The sequence below is a fragment of the Orcinus orca genome, chromosome 16 (genome assembly GCF_937001465.1).
Source record: "Orcinus orca chromosome 16, mOrcOrc1.1, whole genome shotgun sequence".
NCBI lineage: Eukaryota > Metazoa > Chordata > Mammalia > Artiodactyla > Delphinidae > Orcinus > Orcinus orca.
This window is the reverse complement of record NC_064574.1, coordinates 34,815,888-34,834,523: the sequence shown is the minus strand read 5'-3', so window position 1 is coordinate 34,834,523 and position 18,636 is coordinate 34,815,888.

Below are 18,636 nucleotides of genomic sequence, written 5' to 3'. Positions count from 1 at the left end.
GCATTAGTGTTTGAAAGGTTTAAAAACTGTTCTGCTTTTTGGACTTGTAGATGCAATATGTGGACAGGTTTCTAAGTAGAGGAATGAGAACCCTTTCACAAATATGTATATTTAGAACCACAGTTGACATGTTTCTCCATACTACTGAGCTCTAGGTCTGTGTTCTTGAAATATCCATTGATTGAGAATAATTAGCATCAAGGAAGCTAAATCTTAATATAAGGTGGTATGTCAGTTATATCTCAATAAAACAGAAAGCAAGAAAGCTACATCTTTGGTAAATATTGTTGAATTTTGCAGGACACAATTCTGTCAAATAATCATTATATTCTAATTTAAAAATGTGGTATAAATTATTACTTATATATTCCTTGATGGCAATTTCACCCAAGGATTTTCTATTTCTTTGTTTTGCTTTAATAGTGTATATTAAGTTAGAACATTTTTCAACCCAAATAAGTAATTTAAGCCATTGAGTGTGAGGTATAAAAGGCCTTAACAACAAAAGTAACATTTTTCCTTGTCCCATGCATCAGTGTAGTTTTGCTCTCCATTTATTCAAATTTTCTTTTATAATGTTTAAATAAGAGTTTTAAATGTTTATTTATTTTGATTTTATAAAATCTTTCTTAGGCTTATTCTAGATACCCTGGGATTTTGTTGTTGTGAATCGGATTTTTTTCCATTAAATTTTCCAGCTTGTTACTGCTGATATAGACCTTTGTACTCAAAGAGCAGTCCAGGGCCCAGAAACATTGACATTACCTAGGAGATTGTTAGAAATTCTGCATCTCTGGCATCATTCCATACTTAGTCAATCAGAATTTGTCTTTCAACAAGATTCTCAGATGAGTCACACGGACATAAAAGTTGAGAAACCTTAGTACAGTGAAAGTTGAGTTAGAGGACACATTATCTTTATTCTCTTAGAGAAAAACACCTTCAGTGGCAAAATGGGGACAGTGGACCAATTGTCCCATAGCACTTTCTCTTCTGCTCCTAGTCCCTGGTATCTTAGATCTATTCTTGAACCCCCTTTATAACCCTTTTCTGGGAAACTCAATTTTTAAATTATTGAATTGTAGATTTTTTTAGTCCTATGAGATCTTGCTTTTAATCTAGTTTTAACTGCATTATATATTACAATTATTTTCAACATCTTAAATATTTCAGGGTCTCTATTTCTCAGGCCTTTAATTTATGCTTTTTTCCTATAATATTGTGGCATTTGGGAAAGAAGGAATATTATACAGGAGGGCTCAGAAGTCATATGGGATCAGAAGACGTCTAAATAATTTTTTTTAATACGGTAAACAATGCAAGGGAATAATCCTCCCTTTTAACTCCTAAAGTAAAAATTTTATAATTATACATTTTACCCTGTCAACTCACATATAAATACATAAATTGGTCAAAGTGTCAGCTACATTGAATTTACACTGAAGTTCTCTTTAGAAAATAGCAACATATTTAGGCAAAGAAGTTTTGAATTAAAAGATTCTTAGATTTTAACTGTAGATTCCAAATTATGTCAGTAAATTAAATCTTGATTTTGTTTCTGGCAGACCCAGCTAAGTTAGCCATGAGACTCTGTTGGACATTTCATCTAATAGCATAGTGGTGATAATGATGCTAATTTTCTATATGATTTGAATGATATGGTCTAGCTATAATTCATACTCTTTTGTCCAGACATTCCTGGGGTTTACTTATTGATCACTTATTGTTTGTAAATTCTTATTCTGAGTAAAATTTATGAATCAGTGCTACCTCTTATAGGTTTTGATCATGGTATTGGAAATGATTTGTTGGCCATATTGTGTTATTTGTTATAATATTAAAACAATTAATTTTATAAATTAGAATAGTTATCTTTCTAATAAAGTTACCAAATCCCTAGCTGTGGGATATACTTTATTTGCCTTTTTAAGAGGGGTGCAGTTTGAAATTGCCTGGAAATTACTTGTAACATTAAGTATGATGAAAGGCATGTCTTATACTTGTAAATAGCAACCTCAGGAAATGGCTACAAGCTATTCTAGAAAAGTTCTGCTTCTCAATCTTAAATGTGCATACCGATCACCTAGGGATCTTGTTAAAGTGCAGATCCTTATTCTCTATTTCTAAGTTGCAGCCTGAGATTTTGTCTTTCAAAAAATTCCCAGGTGATTACCAGTACAGCTGGAACACAGACCACACTTTGAGTAGGAAAGCTAAAGAGTAGTAGTTCTCAAAGTGGGGTCACCAGAAAAAAATATGTGCTTTATTTAGCTCTGGAGTGATTCTGATGCAACTAAGTTTGATGGCCTCTGCTCTAGACAGTAGAAGCCTTTATGTCCTCAGTACCCCAATCCAAATGTTCACAGTTCATTAAAGGTGAAAAAAACAAAAACAACAAAGACATTAGGTCTAATGTCAATATTCACCTGAAATAGTTGTTTTGCAGGGCAAGGAAGAAGTTGGTTTTCCTCATTGAAGAGCCTCTTCTTGAAATGACTTTAATCCCATCACAGAGCAGGGTATTATTCACCTCACCTCATGGCATATAGGTATAGATATATAGACATATAAAAATTGGGACTGCCTTATGGTAGCATGGTATTTCCCACTGTGAAGATAGTACCCTTACTTCTTAAGGTTAAACTGCTTTGGAGCACAAAATTAAGATTCCACAAGATACACATTTGATGTTAGAGGGTGTATCTCAATGGAAGAAAATAAAAAGTAAATTTATTAATATGATATATATATTTATAAATACCATATATTTATATATAACATGTTATAAATATATCGTAAAATATAATATATAAAAGGTCTGGTGCATTAGTTTTGCTTTTTTATGAGCAATCCGCTGAGGGTTTCTTTTTCCTCAAAAGCCTTGGTGGAAAATTGCAATATTGGCAAAATTTTCTGAAAAAATATTTGGAGGCAGTTTACTTAGACTACAGTCCAAAAACAACAGAGAGATAGGTTTGAGCAAGGCTCAAATGCAGGTAACTACCTCAATTAACCCATTGTCTCATCTCCAAGGCTGCTGAAAGAGGAGAGGGCTACTCAGGAAAGGGGCCCAGCTCACTCCTGCACTTTCATTTTAATAAAGTTCACAGAAAGGTGAGGAGCCTTAGAATCATCAGTAGAGTTGGGGGAGAGACAAACAGATGCAAATGAGTCTAAAGCTTGTAACCAGGAACCCCAGGTTCAAAGTCTTTAGAACTTTGGAGTTTTGAGGACTGCTTTTCAAACAGGGAAAAGCTGTGGATTCACCCAGAGGCAGTAGGCAACCTCTTATGGACAATTTGTCCAGTTTCTATGAGAAATACAGATGTACCAGATAATGACTTGGACACGAGTAGACCCATTTCTAGTTTTGTAGCTTGTTTGATCATAAAATATTCTTCCCTCAACCATTAGCTGCAGTCAGTCAAAGCGGTTTCCAACATGACCTCTTCATCTTAACTATGCTTTTCCAGTTAGCCTAATATAAAGTGGATGGGTCACAGGTCCAGAAAAACCCTGGAGGTTTTCCATTTTTGAGCCATAAAAGTGAGTTAACTTATCCCTTGCTTCTACTCAAAATAGGCTTTTCTCTTCCTCTATTAAGATCCATCCTCCAACAAACAATGTGTATTTCGTGGAATCTTAAATGCGTCCTTCAAAGCAATTTAACCTTAAGAAGTCAGGGTCCTATCTACAGAGTGGAAGGTGGCCTGCTACAATAAGACATAAGTCCCAATCTTCAAAGACAAGAGAAGTAAATCAAACAAATGGCAAAAATTCTGATTCAAAGAAGTGAAATGACTCATAATAGATTATATTTTCCAAAGATCAGAAAAAAACAAAAACGTTTCCATTTCACACACTCTTACAGTGTGGCTTTGACACTCCTCCCACTGAGAGGTGGGATTCTGTGTTCTCTCTCCTTGAATGTGAGTGGCTTGTGACACAGGCCAAAGGGAAGCCACATGACTTCCAATGCTAGTTCATGAGGAGCAACATGACTTCTGCCTGGTGCTTTTTGGACAAATGTTCTTGGAACACAACCACCATGCTCTGAGAAAGCCCAAGCAGCCACATGAAGAGTGTAAGTGCACAGGCTGATAACCCCAGCTGAGAGCTCACCACAGTTTTCAGCCACCAAACAAGAGAATAAGTAAGCCTTCTGATTATTAAGCCTCCAGCCAGCAAGTCACTCCCAGCATTTGAAGATTCCCGGTTGAGGTCCCAGACATCACAGAGTAGAAACATAATACCACAGTGCAAATTCCTGACTCACAGAATCCATGGGCATAATGATATGGTTATTGTTTTATACTGAGTGGTCTGTTATGTGGCAATACTAGCTGGAAGAGTCCTTTTCTATAAAACACACCCCTATACAGACAAAAAGTATTTACAGGGAGATCGTTGACCTTTACCATGTAGAAAGTTTTCTTTTTGCTCACAACATTTCTTACACTTTCATAAAAGAAATCTACTTCAAAAATTATATGTTGCCTAATTTATTTGACTCATTGTTAGTTGTATGGTCTGATCAGATAATACAGTGATAGCAGTCAGTCAGTGGCCCCAAAAGGCTGTTTGAGGACCATAAATCTAAGGATTTATCTCATCTCCAACATGGTTTAACCCTCAGTCATACTGATGATAACCTACCCAGTGCAGAGGTGTGAATGCATTTACAAATCAAGATATTCCAGATTCCCTGCAGGACCAGGTTCTGTCTCTGAATGCAGGTTGCATGGCAAGGCATGGGCCTTGGTTAAGGGGTAGGCTTAGCTCTTATAGAATACAGTGCCTTCATGGCCTGTTTTCCCTCCCAGTCTTTATCCAGGATGACGACTGCCAAATAGGCCATCAGGATTTGTTCAATGCCTTATGTCCACATGTTATAGTCAGACCTAAGTTGTCATGTGATTGGAAGGCGATGTTATAAAACATAGTTTTTGTGTTTACATTTAGCTCCAGATGGACCAGCATGGAGATTTCCCTGGCACGACTTGTTCTTTCACATCTGTGGAGCAGCAGTGCGCTGATTGTCTCTTCCCTGGAGATTGAGACTGGTGAAGATATTTGGATAAAAATCAAAAGACTATTTTGGATACCTTAGACTTGAATAATGTATAGGGGTATCCTCTCTGTGCTAACACAATCATCGAAGGAGAAGATGCAGTAGGATACAGAGAAATTTAGAAATGTGTTTGTGGGAAACAATGGTAATGGTTTTTAGAAGTAATCACTGCTAAATACCCTTTACTCACAGGACATTTGGGTGGTTCTGGCTAATGTTAGAGGGGAGTGGTTCTCATAAAAGCACCAGGAGAAATTGTAAGGAAGAACATGTATAAGGAAAAGAGGGAAATCGGAGAATTTATAAGTAAGACATAGAGTCATAGTAACTAACGCATTGAAGGAATCTGGGAGTATAATGGGAGAGGATTTGCCACATCTGGACCTATCCAAGGGTGGTGCTAAAACTTTCTTTTCCACATAAGTACAGATTCAGTTCTTCTTTTCACTAAGAGTCCCTCTGCTTTCAGGTACTTACAAATACCTGGGTTCTTAAAAACAGTGGGCTTCAGGAGGCTGTTTGCATGTGATTCAGCAAAATTTCAGAATAGGGTGAAGTACTTTTGATAAAAGAATCATAGGGTAGCAACTGGCAACTCTTGATTGACCCTAACCCCAGGGACCTGTCTTCACTGGCTGGCTGAATTCAATTCTCATTTGATTGGCTGTGGGATTATCTGTAAGCGTTGGCTGCATTTCTGGCTTTCCAGAGCTAGCCAGAAGAAAGACTTCATCTAGAAGTTGATTTACCAAACCCTCTTGTTGTCTTTGGGTCATTCCCCCATCTCCTTGGTCGCTGGTTCCACAGATCAGCAGCACTATCTTCTGGCTGGGAATTAGAAATGCAAATTCTTTTTTTTTAATTGAAGTACCGTTGATTTACAATGCTATGTTAATTACTACTGTACAGAAAAGTGATTCAGTTAAATATATATGTATATTTTTTAATGTTCTTTTCCATTATGGTTTATCATAGGATATTGAATATATCCTTTTATATGTTTTTTTTGGTAGGTTTTTATTTTATATGGTAGGACCTTTTATTTTATATGGTAGGACCTTGTTGTTTATCCATTCTATATATAAAACGTTACATCTGCTAACCCAAACCTCCCACTCCATCAGTCCCCCAACTCCCTTCCCCTCAGCATCCACCAGTCTGTTCTCTATGTCTGTGATTCTGTTTCTGGTTTCATAGAAATTTTCATTTGTGTCATATTTTAGATTCCACATATAAGCAATATCATATGGTATTTGTCTGTCTCTGACTTACTTCACTTAGTATGATAATCTCTAGTTGCATGCTTGTTGCTGCAAATGGCATTATTTTGTTCTTTTTATGGCTGAGTAGTATTCCTTTGTATATATGTACCCCATCTTCTTTATCCATTCATCTGCCTATGAACATTTAGGCTGTTTCCATGACTTGGCTATTGTGAATAGTGCTGCTATGAATATAGGGGTGCATGCATCTTTTTAAATTATAGTTTTGTCCTGATATATTCTTAGGAGTGGAATTGCTGGATCATATGTTAGTTCCATTTTTAGTTTTTTGAGGAACCTCCATACTGCTTTCCACAATGGCTGCACCAATTTACATTCCCACCAACACTGTAGGAGCATTCCCTTTTCTCCACACCTTCTCCAGCACTTGTTATTTGTAGACTTTTAAATGATGGTTATTCTGACTGGTGTGAGATGTTACCTCACTGTAGTTTTGATTTGCATAGACATGCAAATTCTTGAGCCTTACCTGAGATTTACCTCAGAAACCCTAGGGATAGGACCCAAGCTACTTATGTTTTAGCAAGTCGTCCAAGCAATTCTAGCTCATGCTAAAGTACCAGTATCATGCATGACCTTTCACCAGCACAGGTAACTCATTGACTGGGTTTGGGGGAAAGGATAAGAGCAGGTTCATCAGCTTCTCCTTCTCTGTATCTTTCATACTCAGTCCTGCCAGGGCCTATTTGGAAGCTTAGGAGCCCAGATTGGACATCAAAAACAATTGAGTCTTTCTCTTTGTTCTATTTTTTAGTAATCCTAATTTCCTTTGAGACAGTGTGGTTTCATCTGACTAAGGATGGGAGAGGGTCAATAAAGAGGGAGTGTACAAAATTTAAAAAAAAATACTTTTAGATATGACCTCACCATGTGATGAGATGATACTAGATTATGTAGTCCATCATAATTTAACATTTTTATTTTTAGCAGCTATATCATGTAGGGGGAAAATATACCTTTTATAGCTAAAAATCAATAAAGTAAATTTTGCTATGGCTTGTGCTTAGTCTGTATAAGAGATATTAACAATTAAGATGATATTAGAGATTCCCTTTTATTTTTATTAGAAGTTATATTCTTGGTCTAGAAATGTTAACTCACTTGTCTGAGTGCTTCTATACATCTAGAATATATAAGAAGTGACTCTAAGAATGATCAACCTGTGGTACTTCAACATCTCAGAGCATCACAACTATTTCAGCATCCAAATAGCAAGCAATAGCTGTTAAAAGTACAATAATCAGAATTTGCACTTGTAGTTTAAGTTGCCACCTCCTTTTAGAGATAGGCCAATGCTTCCTCAAAAGTTGGCACAATGACTTTTGGTTCAAAATTTTTATTTTATATTTTTATCATACAGGAAAAAAAAAAACAACAATCTCCATGCTGTGTGTGTGTTCAATATCCTTTTCTCAGTCATCTTTGTCTTTCCCTTTTCCTTCAAACATGTTTATGTTGCCTCCACTCTTTTAAATTAAATTGAATGACGTAAAATATTTCTCTCCTGAACCCTGTTCTGAGACTTCTACTCTCTCTGAATCTTCATTGAAAAATGATAATGTGAGTTATTTTAAGTTTGAGGGAAGCCTATTATGTAGAAATAGTGTCTTATAATTATTTTGGTTCTAAATAATATTCCATTAATTAACATTGCAGATTTAAAAGCCACATTATTTTTAAAATGTCAAGTTCAACTTAGAAAGCTTATTTTTTAATTCAATAAAGCTTTTTTGTGTGAAAAATTCAATCCCTGCACTTGTTAATTTACAAATATTCAATTCACTGAAGTTTATCTTAGTAAATATTCATAATTATTAGCCTCATTTAATTAAATACCCTTAAACATTTTAAACTACAATCAGTCCTCAATTAAATGTATTTAATTTAATTAAGTACTTCTTAATGCATGTCAGGACAAACTTGCCTACTTAAAGCAAAATCCCTCTAAGTTCTGAAGCAGCTCTTTGAAATCTATGCGCTCACTCGGTAAATTAATCTCTTTTGAGCATTCTATTATTGTTTATAAACAATTACATTGTATTACATCTTTAAATGAAAATCATAATCCTAGCAGCAATTATTCATTTCAAGTTGAAATCATAAATTTAATCTGCCAGGTGCTCTAATATGCTGGATTATCTTAAAATTGCAAACCCCTTATGACAAACACCTAGATCACCCCTAAATGTACCAAGAAAAATTTTAATATAAGGATCTGATTAATTTCATCATCTCATTATTTAATTTTAAACAATCCAGGTGATTGTAAAGTGATTTACTCAAATAATTAAGGGGCATAATTTTACCATCTCTGAGTTGGCTGAGTAAAATATTGGGATGATGAGACAATGGCTAATTGATAAGGAAACAGGACCCAGGAATTACACAACTTTCAAGATGAATCAGTGGGAGCCACAGTTAAGCACACTGTTCCCTTTCTTCTGGTTAATTTCCTTTTGCTAAAAGGAACATGGTCCCAAGTTCAATGTGCTTCTTCTGGAATTGTAGTTGCCTCTCTCATGACTTGGGCATCTTATTCAATTTATTCAATTTTTTTATTGCCCAGATTGCTGTTAATTACATTTACAACTGCTCTCTTCATTGCCTAATTTGATTCGGCCTTACGTCTCGCTTTTCTGGACCTTGATGTAATTCCTTTGTCATTTTTTTTACTATGCGATTCACTTGTTTAAAATCTTTAAGAATTTCTCTGCCTACAAAAGAAAGCATTAATTTCTTAGAGGTGCAAATAATGCCTTTTTATAACCACATTCTCCAACATTCCGCTAGAGTTTTCTAGCTGTCTAAGAACACCCCACGCTGGGCTCAATACAATTGCCATGTAATCACGTGTTAACTTGACATTAGTCTTGCTGCTTTTCCTGCCTTGGAGAAACTACCTCCATTTTCCTTAGCTCATTTGGCAAATGATATAATAATCAATTCTTCCGTGAAGTCTCGCTTTCTTAACTTCATTGCTCAGAAAAAAAATTCATTGCATTCTCTTCTGACTCTATACAACTTGAATTTTTCTTTGTACTTATGGCATTGCTGCATTGTATCCAAATTGGCTCTGACTTTAATTTTAAAAGGCTCACTTTATCTTAATAATTTCTGCATATTCCACTGTAAGTGTTAATAAATATTAGTTGAGTGAAAAAGAAAAGTATACTAGTTTTAATTATTCTGTGATACATGATGAATAACTTTAAGAAGAAATGTAGTTTGCCTTTCACAAATAGTAGATGAGAAGCACTTTGAGAAGAAAAGTAGAAAATGAAAATTAAAGCAATTCAGATCACTTTTTACATAATGGAAAATATTTACTTCAAATATATCAATTATGGAAAGGAATATTGTCAACAGATTGAAATTACATTAAGACATGGAAATATTAATTGGCCGTAAAGGTAAAACTTCTCATCTGTTTTTTATTCAGGTACAGTAATGCCTAGATAGAGGTTCCAGGATAACCAACCAACAATTTTAAAAGAGCAAGCAAAAATAAGTATCAAAAGTTGGAAGAGAGAGGCTATGCTTACAGTGTAAATGAGACCATGATCCTTTATTGGGGAGAGACTACAGCTAAAGCGTATAGTAGATAAACCAAGAAAAGGTAGCATAGTTAAAGTTTTCTTAAGTGAGTTTCTTGTTGGGTTGACTCATCAACTTGCTGGATAAATGTTTTATCATTTCCCACTATTAACTGGGTCCCACCAGTTGGACTCTGTCTTACAAAAAGCCTGTAAGTTTTGTTCCCAAACCCAATTAATACAAGTTGCACTTGTTACTGCAATGCTGTGATTGAATTAAATATTACCTAATCTGAGAAATAAATGGAGAGATGCTGCTCCTTTGTAGAATTAATTTAGATACTTTGGGAAAATTCCATGAATATAAGATTGTTAAAATGATATTAATGAAGTGAGGATAGGTAAAACAACTATGCAAAAACTGGGGAAATTGTTTAGGTGTAGAAGGATTCAGTACTTCCATCAGTTTGCAGGTATCTAAATTCTTAATCCACTTTTCAGAAAACAAATCTGGATGTTATAGAAATTGCATTCTGGTATGATTTATGAAGGAAAAGTAAAACAGAATTCCAACTGTGGACACATATTCCAAAAGCAATGATATCATCCTGATAACTTACATGAAAAATTCTCACCTTAAGGGCATTAAGAGGTTTACTTTTTAATGGAACCTGTGACAGATCTATTTTAAAAGGAATGTTTTCTTTTTTGTGATGTAAATAACAGCCTTATAATACAGCTGTGGGCTTTGAATAATAGATTTTCTTATTGCAAAGGCCGCTGTATAAACTTCCTGTGTGGTCCTGTGTATCTACTATAGAACTTCAAAATCCTCCTGACAGGCATGGTGGGTTTTCATGTGTTTGACGCTGCCTATTTCCATAGCTTCATTTCCCACCATTCCCACATAGACACCCTATGAAGTCAAACTGATTACTCCTTCCCAGGAGAAATTTCTGTTTCCTTACCTGCCCTTGTTGTATGTGCTGTTTGGTCTTCTTGAAAAAAGTTTCTCTCCAACTTTCTGCCTAGTAAATTTTACTCTTGTTTCAGTTTCAGCATGACTTTTTATCACTTCTTTGGTGCCATTCCAGCTCCTCTACCCACGCACATGCATACTCTATATTTGTGTCACGTAGAATTAAAGGCTTCCTTCTGTGTGCTCTTAGAGAATTCTGTAAATACTTCTATTTTAGCATTTACCTTGCTTGGTGTTATGGACTGAATATTTGTGCCCCCTTCCAAATTCATAGGCTGAAATCTAATCTCTAATATGATGATATTTGGAGATGGGGTCTCTGGGAGGTAATTATGTCATGAGCATGAAGCCTTCACGATGGGATTTGTGCCCTTATAAGAAGAGACATCAGAGGTTGTGCTTCCTCTCTCTCCATTCTCTGCTGTGAAACGGTACAAAGAGAAGACAGCCATCTGCAAACTCAGAAGGGGGCTCTCACCAGACTGGATTTGCCAACACCTTGATCTTGAACTTCCCAGCCTCCAGAACTATAGGAAATAAATGTTTGTTTTTTAACCACCCATTCTATTTTAATTTGTTATAGCAGCCCCAACTGACTAAGACACTTGGTAACTGAATTTTACTTGTGTTAAAAACCAAGACAACAGGCTCAAAATGGAGTCACTTATGCTAAGCCCCATGTCACTAAACCAAGATTTAATTTGTTTCCATTCTCCCAGAAATACAGTCTTAAACCAGTCAATCAGGAATCATCTGATCAGCACTAGTGAGGTGGTCTGCCTGATAGACCCCTGCCATCCCCTAAAGGAAATTGACCTTGCCAGGACCAATCCACTATTTGGATCCACTATTTTAATACTTCCTTGTTCCCACTCCTTTCTGCCTATAACGTCTTTCATTTTCTACAGCTCCTGGAACTCCTTTGTTTCTGCTAGGTTGGATGAGAACTGATTCATGAATCACTGAATAAAGCCAATGAGATCTTTAAAATTTACCCTGTTGAACTTTGTTTTTCAACACTTGATTACCTCTCAACTATACTCTGAGTTGCCAGATGCCAAAAGTTATGTCTTACTCAATTATTTTACCTGTAACTCCCCAAGTAGTGCCTGGTATTTAACAGTTCTGCTGTGGTTGTTTTTATGTTTGATTGTCTTTGGAAAACAATACCAAGATTATGTGACCATGTCAAACATTTCAAATTGTCTTTAATCCTTGCATTTCACCTGGCAAAAATGTATAATAGTCTCAAGAGTTTATTTTTTTGATAGTTTTCCATATTTGCTAACTTTTTATTGCTCAGAAGTACCTGATGAATCTAAAATACATCCCAATTGAGAAAAACTAAATACTTAAACTTCATTAGTCATCAGAAAATAAAATTAAAAACACAATGAGATGCCACTACAAATCCACCACAATAGCTAAAATAAAAATAGAAAATAAAATACTCCAAGTTTTGGCTAGAATGTAGAGGAATCAGAACTTTCATATACAGCTGCTAGAAGTACAATTTGGCACAGTTACATTTGAAAACTGTCTGGCTGTTACTAATACTGAACATCTACATGCCCAATGGTGGAAGTAGCAATAGTACTCCTAAGAGTACACACCACAGAAACATGTAAACGTGCTTAGTAAAAGACATGTATGAGAATAACTGCTCTTCATAATAGCCCAAACCTGAACAATACCCAAATTCAACAACAATGGAATGGATAACTAAATTGTGAGCATTCAAGCAATGAAATATTGCACTACATTGAGAATAAATGATCTACTACTATGCACAGCAATATGACTGAATCTCACAAACATGACATTGTCTGAAAGAGTGTGTGTTGTATTTTTCCAATCATATAAAGTACGAAAACTGACAGAACTCATTTAAGCTGCTAAGAGTCAGGATAATGATTGAACTTCGGTCAAGCATAGTGTCAGATGGAGGCACAAAGAGGAATTCTAGGGGCTGGTAATGTTTTGTTTTATGCTGCAGATGCTGGTTCTGTTTGTTAAAAAAAAGAAATCATCAAACTCAACTATATCCTTTACTGTATGTACAATTAAAAATGAAAAGTGTACCTATGGAGTGATATACACTCATAGGTCCAGAGCCTGGTTTAACATCATATATATCTGTAGTTCTTAGTATTATACAAATTGAACAACATACTTTTTTTTTCTTTTTTCAAAGTCCATTTTCTTTTTTTCTTTTTTTTTGACATCTTTATTGGAGTATAATTGCTTATAATGGTTAGTTCCTGCTGTATAAGAAAGTGAATCAGCTATACATCTTATTTTTATTTTTTAAAGCTCAATAATTTAGCACCCACACCAAGGACTTGATAGTTTGAAATCTTTTATTTAATAATAGCTACAAAACACTAAGAGCTTCCTCTATGTAAGGGCCACTTCAGGGTCAGTAAGTTTAAACCAAAGGATGCAGAGCCTTGAATGGCAGTCCCAGTATCCACACCCAGATCTGATTCCAAAGGCCATACCATATAAAACACCTTCTACAGATCACCTACATTTATTGACTAGAAGGAACTATTTCCCCATGTTTATTAATCAAGAATATTTAATTTTGCAACACCTGGAGATGACCAATATTACTATATAAATTGATATCTCCAATTTACCTCTGATAAAATTTACAGCACATCCTTTTCCTCCTTATTACTATCTGCATAGAACCCCAAGTATCCAGCCATCTAGGTGGGAAACCAAAATTTCTGGGATTATGCTACAAACAACCTGAGGATCTCAGTGCTCCCAAATTAACAAGTTTAAGTCTCACTCACAGGCCATATGAGCTCTGGGTCTTTCATCTCTCATTATTTTGGACCTAGATAGAATGATCTGCTTCTATCTGGGGCATTGTTGTGCTCATGGCCCAGGGAACAGGTAACAGACACACAATGGCTCTTCACCCCTGCTTCGAAGTGGCGTCATCATTCCTGCCTACATTTCATTGTTCTCAGCAAGTCATATTGCCTCACCTGACCTTGGTGGGATGGGAGTTTTAATCTCCCCATAGGAAAGGGCACCTCAAAATAATAGGCCTAAAGCAGATATTAGCATCTGCTGCCAGATAAGGGAGTAAAATCCTGTTACAGGGAAGGACAGCATTTGAGAACAACACCACAGGCTACAGCAAGCATTTTAAGTGCTATTTAAATTCCTCTATATAAATAAAAAAATTTATTATCTATTAACCAATGAAGAGACAACTGTATTATTTTGTACTTTATTGTTGTTACAAACAGTGCTTACAAATGTTTCCTTAAAGCCATTTGCAAGAGTTTCTCTAAGATAGACACCTGGAAAAGAATTTTCTGGGTAGTAGTTTCATAGGCATCTTCCACTTCACTAGATCTTTTGCCAAAGTTTTCTCTGAAAAGTACAAATTTACTCTCTTACCAGCAACACACAGGAGTTTCAGATTCTCTGCATACTGTTACTCTACACAGTAATGTAACACTCCACAGGTCATGATCAGGTGTCTTTGCAGACATGACAGAATGGTAAATCTGAGTGACAGTAAAATGGATATTCATTATACTTGTTTTTGTATTTTCTGTATAATTAAAACATTTTTTAATTCTTAGTTAATTAAATTAATATTTCATGACATTTTTTAAATGAAAGGAAAATGAAGAGGTCTATAGAAGCAGACTGTTGTGAAGAATCCCCAAGTCTATTGTCATTACCTTCTAAAAGAGTATAGATATAGAATTTATATAGAGAGTGACATAGAAGTTTTCTTCTGAATTTTTACACATAGCCTTTGATTATTTCCTCTTCTAACCACTAAGTATTTCTACAAGTACAAATATATGATGAAAATAATTTTCTCTGCTGACTTTCAAATACTACTGGATAGAAAAGATATTGTTAATTGCCTTATACCCCATGTTCCTTGCCCTGTGGAGCTCCTTGAGATCGTAAACAATTCCCACATGTGCCAGTGCTTTTGTTTTCCTTTAAATACTTGCATCTTTGTCTACCTGAATTCTGCCTCTGGTTCTAGAAGGACGCCTGACTCACAAGTGGAAACAGGAAGTGCCAGGATGCTAAAGTCCCCGAGAGCCACCCCTCAACTAACAAGGGGTGAGATTCCCTGAACTTTGCAAGGACTGAGTTCTCCTGAGTGTCTCTTGGAGGACCCTCAGGGGGACTAAGCCCCAGTTGTCCCCATGGTAACCTGCCCATGAACACACCCTTTATTGGTCTCCCTCTCTTCCTGCCTCACTCTTCCCCTCACCTTGCCATGGTTTCCACAGATCACTCTCAAATAAACCACTTGTCTATGAATGCTTGTCTCAGTCCCGCTTTGGGGGTGTTTGGGAGGAAAAATTCTTTTTATATGATTTGTGACATAAATTGGATGAACAAAAGATAGATTAGCAAGAGAAAAATAAAGAGAAGTTTATTAACACATGCATGGCACATACACATGGGAGAATTCAGTGGTGTGGAACTCAAAGGAGTGGTTAGAACTTGAGCTTATATGTCATCTTAGCAAAGAACAATAAATATGTGGAGAACTGATAAGACAATGGAAAAGGACTTTGAGATTTTAGTTGTGGAAAACTGCAGGAAGGTAAAGATGATGCAAGAGAAGGAAACATCACCCCTGGGACATGCCCAAGTCCCTGGGACAGGCTGCAAATTGAGGGTCCTTGGCTTCATGCAGGAAAGAATTCAAGAACGAGCTGAAGTAGAGTGAAAGCAGGTTTACTCAGGGAGATACACACCCCATAGACAGAATGTGGTACATCTCAGGAGGCAAGAGCGGCCCTGGAGTGAGGGGTTGTTAATGTTTATGGGCTGGGTAATTTCATATGCTAAAGAGTGGGAGGAATATTCTTGTTGAGGGGTAGGAATTTCTAGGAGTTGGGCCACTGCACACTTTTGGCCTTTTATGGTCAGCTGTGGAACTGTCATGGTGCGAGGGGGAGTGTTTTTTTAGTATTCTAATGAAGATATAATGGGTTAAATGTCAATGACCATACCATGCTCGGACCATGCTCGATGCCAACTTGGTTTTAGCTGGTTCCAGCCAGCTTTTGTTGTATCCTGTTTTTCTCAACTGCTGTGCCCCCCTCCACATTCGTTTAACAGTTGTGCCTGGCTCACTTCCTTCCTATCTCAAATATATGAGGAAACTAATGGAAGAAGTTATTTTAATAAAGTTTGTTATGTAGATTCCACTAGTGCCATCTCTGGGCTTAGAGTTCACAGCTGTCCAGTAACTAACTTTGTCCTTCCTTATAGGGAAGAGAGGACATCTTTACAAATTTATGTCCTGTTTTTAGGTAAATAGGGGAAGGGCAGAGAGCTTTTATTATACCTGCTTCTTCTCAAATGTCTTCAGCTCCAAATATAAGTGTTCCTCATTGCATTGTGCTTTCTTTATTGCACATGTAGAAGCCTATCAGCCCCATTTTCCCGAGAGAATTATTTTTTAATTAAGGTATGTACATTGTTATTTTAGACATAATACTATTTCAACTTAATAGACTACAGTATAGTGTAAACAAAACTTTTATATGCACTGGGAAACCAAAAAAAATTGTGTGACTTGTTTTATTGTGATATTTTCTCTATTGCTGTGGTCAGCAACTGAACCTGCAGTATCTCTGAGGTACGCCTGTAATCAATATGTAAGCGTATTTTGGGATGGCGTATCCTGCCACCTTTCAGGGATTACCTTGATTAAGAAAGCAGAGAAATTTAAGTCTTAGTGAAACTGATGCCTCTCCCCCAATCCCCACCAAGTCCTCCAGCTTTTCAGAATTATTCTGGAAAATGCCTCTGAGGATTTCTGAAGGAGCAGGAAGCTTTCAGCCTTGTGAGTCAGTGTGCCCTATAGCCTGCTTCCATGTCACTGGCTCAGTACAAGGTTTTAAGTCCTCTGGCTGCTATCTCTCTCTTTTTACCAGCTGGCTCTGCCCACTATGGTCAACACCCCAACAGTTCATCTCTCCCAAAGAACTTGTCACACAATCTTCTTACACTTAATAACCTTTTACAGCAATTTCAGATTAATGCAGTGGATTATATAAAAGAACAAGAAATTCCTTAAAATTGAACATTGGATCTTCCTGTCCTAAAAATCCATTAATTCTTTCCAGTCATAGGAAACATCCTGTAGGTTACATTTGTCTTAATCTTCTAAGTCCTCACTCCAGACCCTTTCCCCCTGCTTCCTATTTGCTTGATTCCTAAACCAAAGTCCTGCTATTTACTTTGATTAGAAGTTTAGCTCTGCCCCTAATTTAAGTCTTCTGTTACCCTTGTATAGCACCAACTCCTTAAAGTATTTTCCCAAACAAAAGACTGTCTAATCATGTTCTTTGCCTCTGAGCCTCACAAAGCACAGGCAGGACTTTTTAAATGACATGTTTTTCTTAATATAATTCAAATTATTCTTCCAATGTCACCCTTTGTTTGGAGAAGAGGTACAGCCTAAATATCCATTTTTCTGTATTTCAACCCAGAGCTTGAGGGTTGATGTTCATTTTAATTTTAGTTATATTTAACTGCAACAATACCATGGTGAACTCTTTTAAATAAAATATTTCAGTACTTCATATCTCTATAATCTCCACGATTCAGGACAATTTTAGTTTCAAGTGTTAGAAACCAAATCCAACACATCTTAAAGGAGAAAAGGCTCAATATTAGCTCACATAATGGCAAAACCTTTAGATGGTTTTCAGGCACAGCTAGATCCAGGGGATTATGTATTTGTAGGACACAGTGTCTCTCCATCTTGGTGTCTCAGTTTTCTTTCTTCCATGTTGACTTCATTTCCATGCAGTTACTTCTAATGTTTTGGCAAGATTATGATGAGCTTGTATCTTGTACATTTGGTAACCTCAGAGAAAAGAGAGTGCCTCCTTCCTGATATTACCAAAAAAAGTCCTGGTATTTTCTCTAATTATTCAAAATGAATCATGTGTCAATTTAGAAATAAATCACTGTGGCCAGGGGGATCAAAAATAATTCTCACTTCTGGAAGTGGTATCAGGGTGGGAGAGGTGTTGTTTCCCATAAGATATCATTGTTCTCACAAATGAGAGGTGGACACTGAGCAAGGAAATGCAACACACACAAGGGTCTAATGAAGAGTTTTAAAGTCTGCTCAGAAAACCTAACTGCATTTTCCATTTTTCTTCAGAAGAGAAAGAAAAAAAAGTAAGGGTTATTATCAAACAATAAATATGTATGTGGACATTTAGAATAGAGGTTGCTTTTAGTTGGAGACTCATTACTAGAAGCCAAATAATAACTTGATCACAGGGCAAGATGTGAAATTTATCTTTTTTTTTTTAATATAGGGACTGGCATAGTATTACTGAGATGTCTTTGCCATCATTTGATACCTATTTGCTAAAGCAAAGGAGTATTTTCTGTTTTGAATTCTAATTCTAAAGTCACATTCTGAAGAGTCAGCCAGAAACTGATGAAGAAATGTATGTTTTTCACAGGTTTTGTCCAGGATGTTTCTTAGGTGAAAAAGGAGAATTATTCCTGAAGTACTTCTCTGGAGAGGTGTTTATTTAAAAATAATGAGGAAGACTATGCTTGAATACATTCTTCACAGTGTGGAATATGCAGCATTATAAGAGTTTGAAAAAGAGAGAAATTAATATAGGTTTGAGAAGTTAGAGGATTCAATGGAAAAGACAGTTCCTACCTTTAAAAGTAGGTAGGATTTTATAAAACAAAGAAGAAAAATATTAACCTGAAGTTTAAATT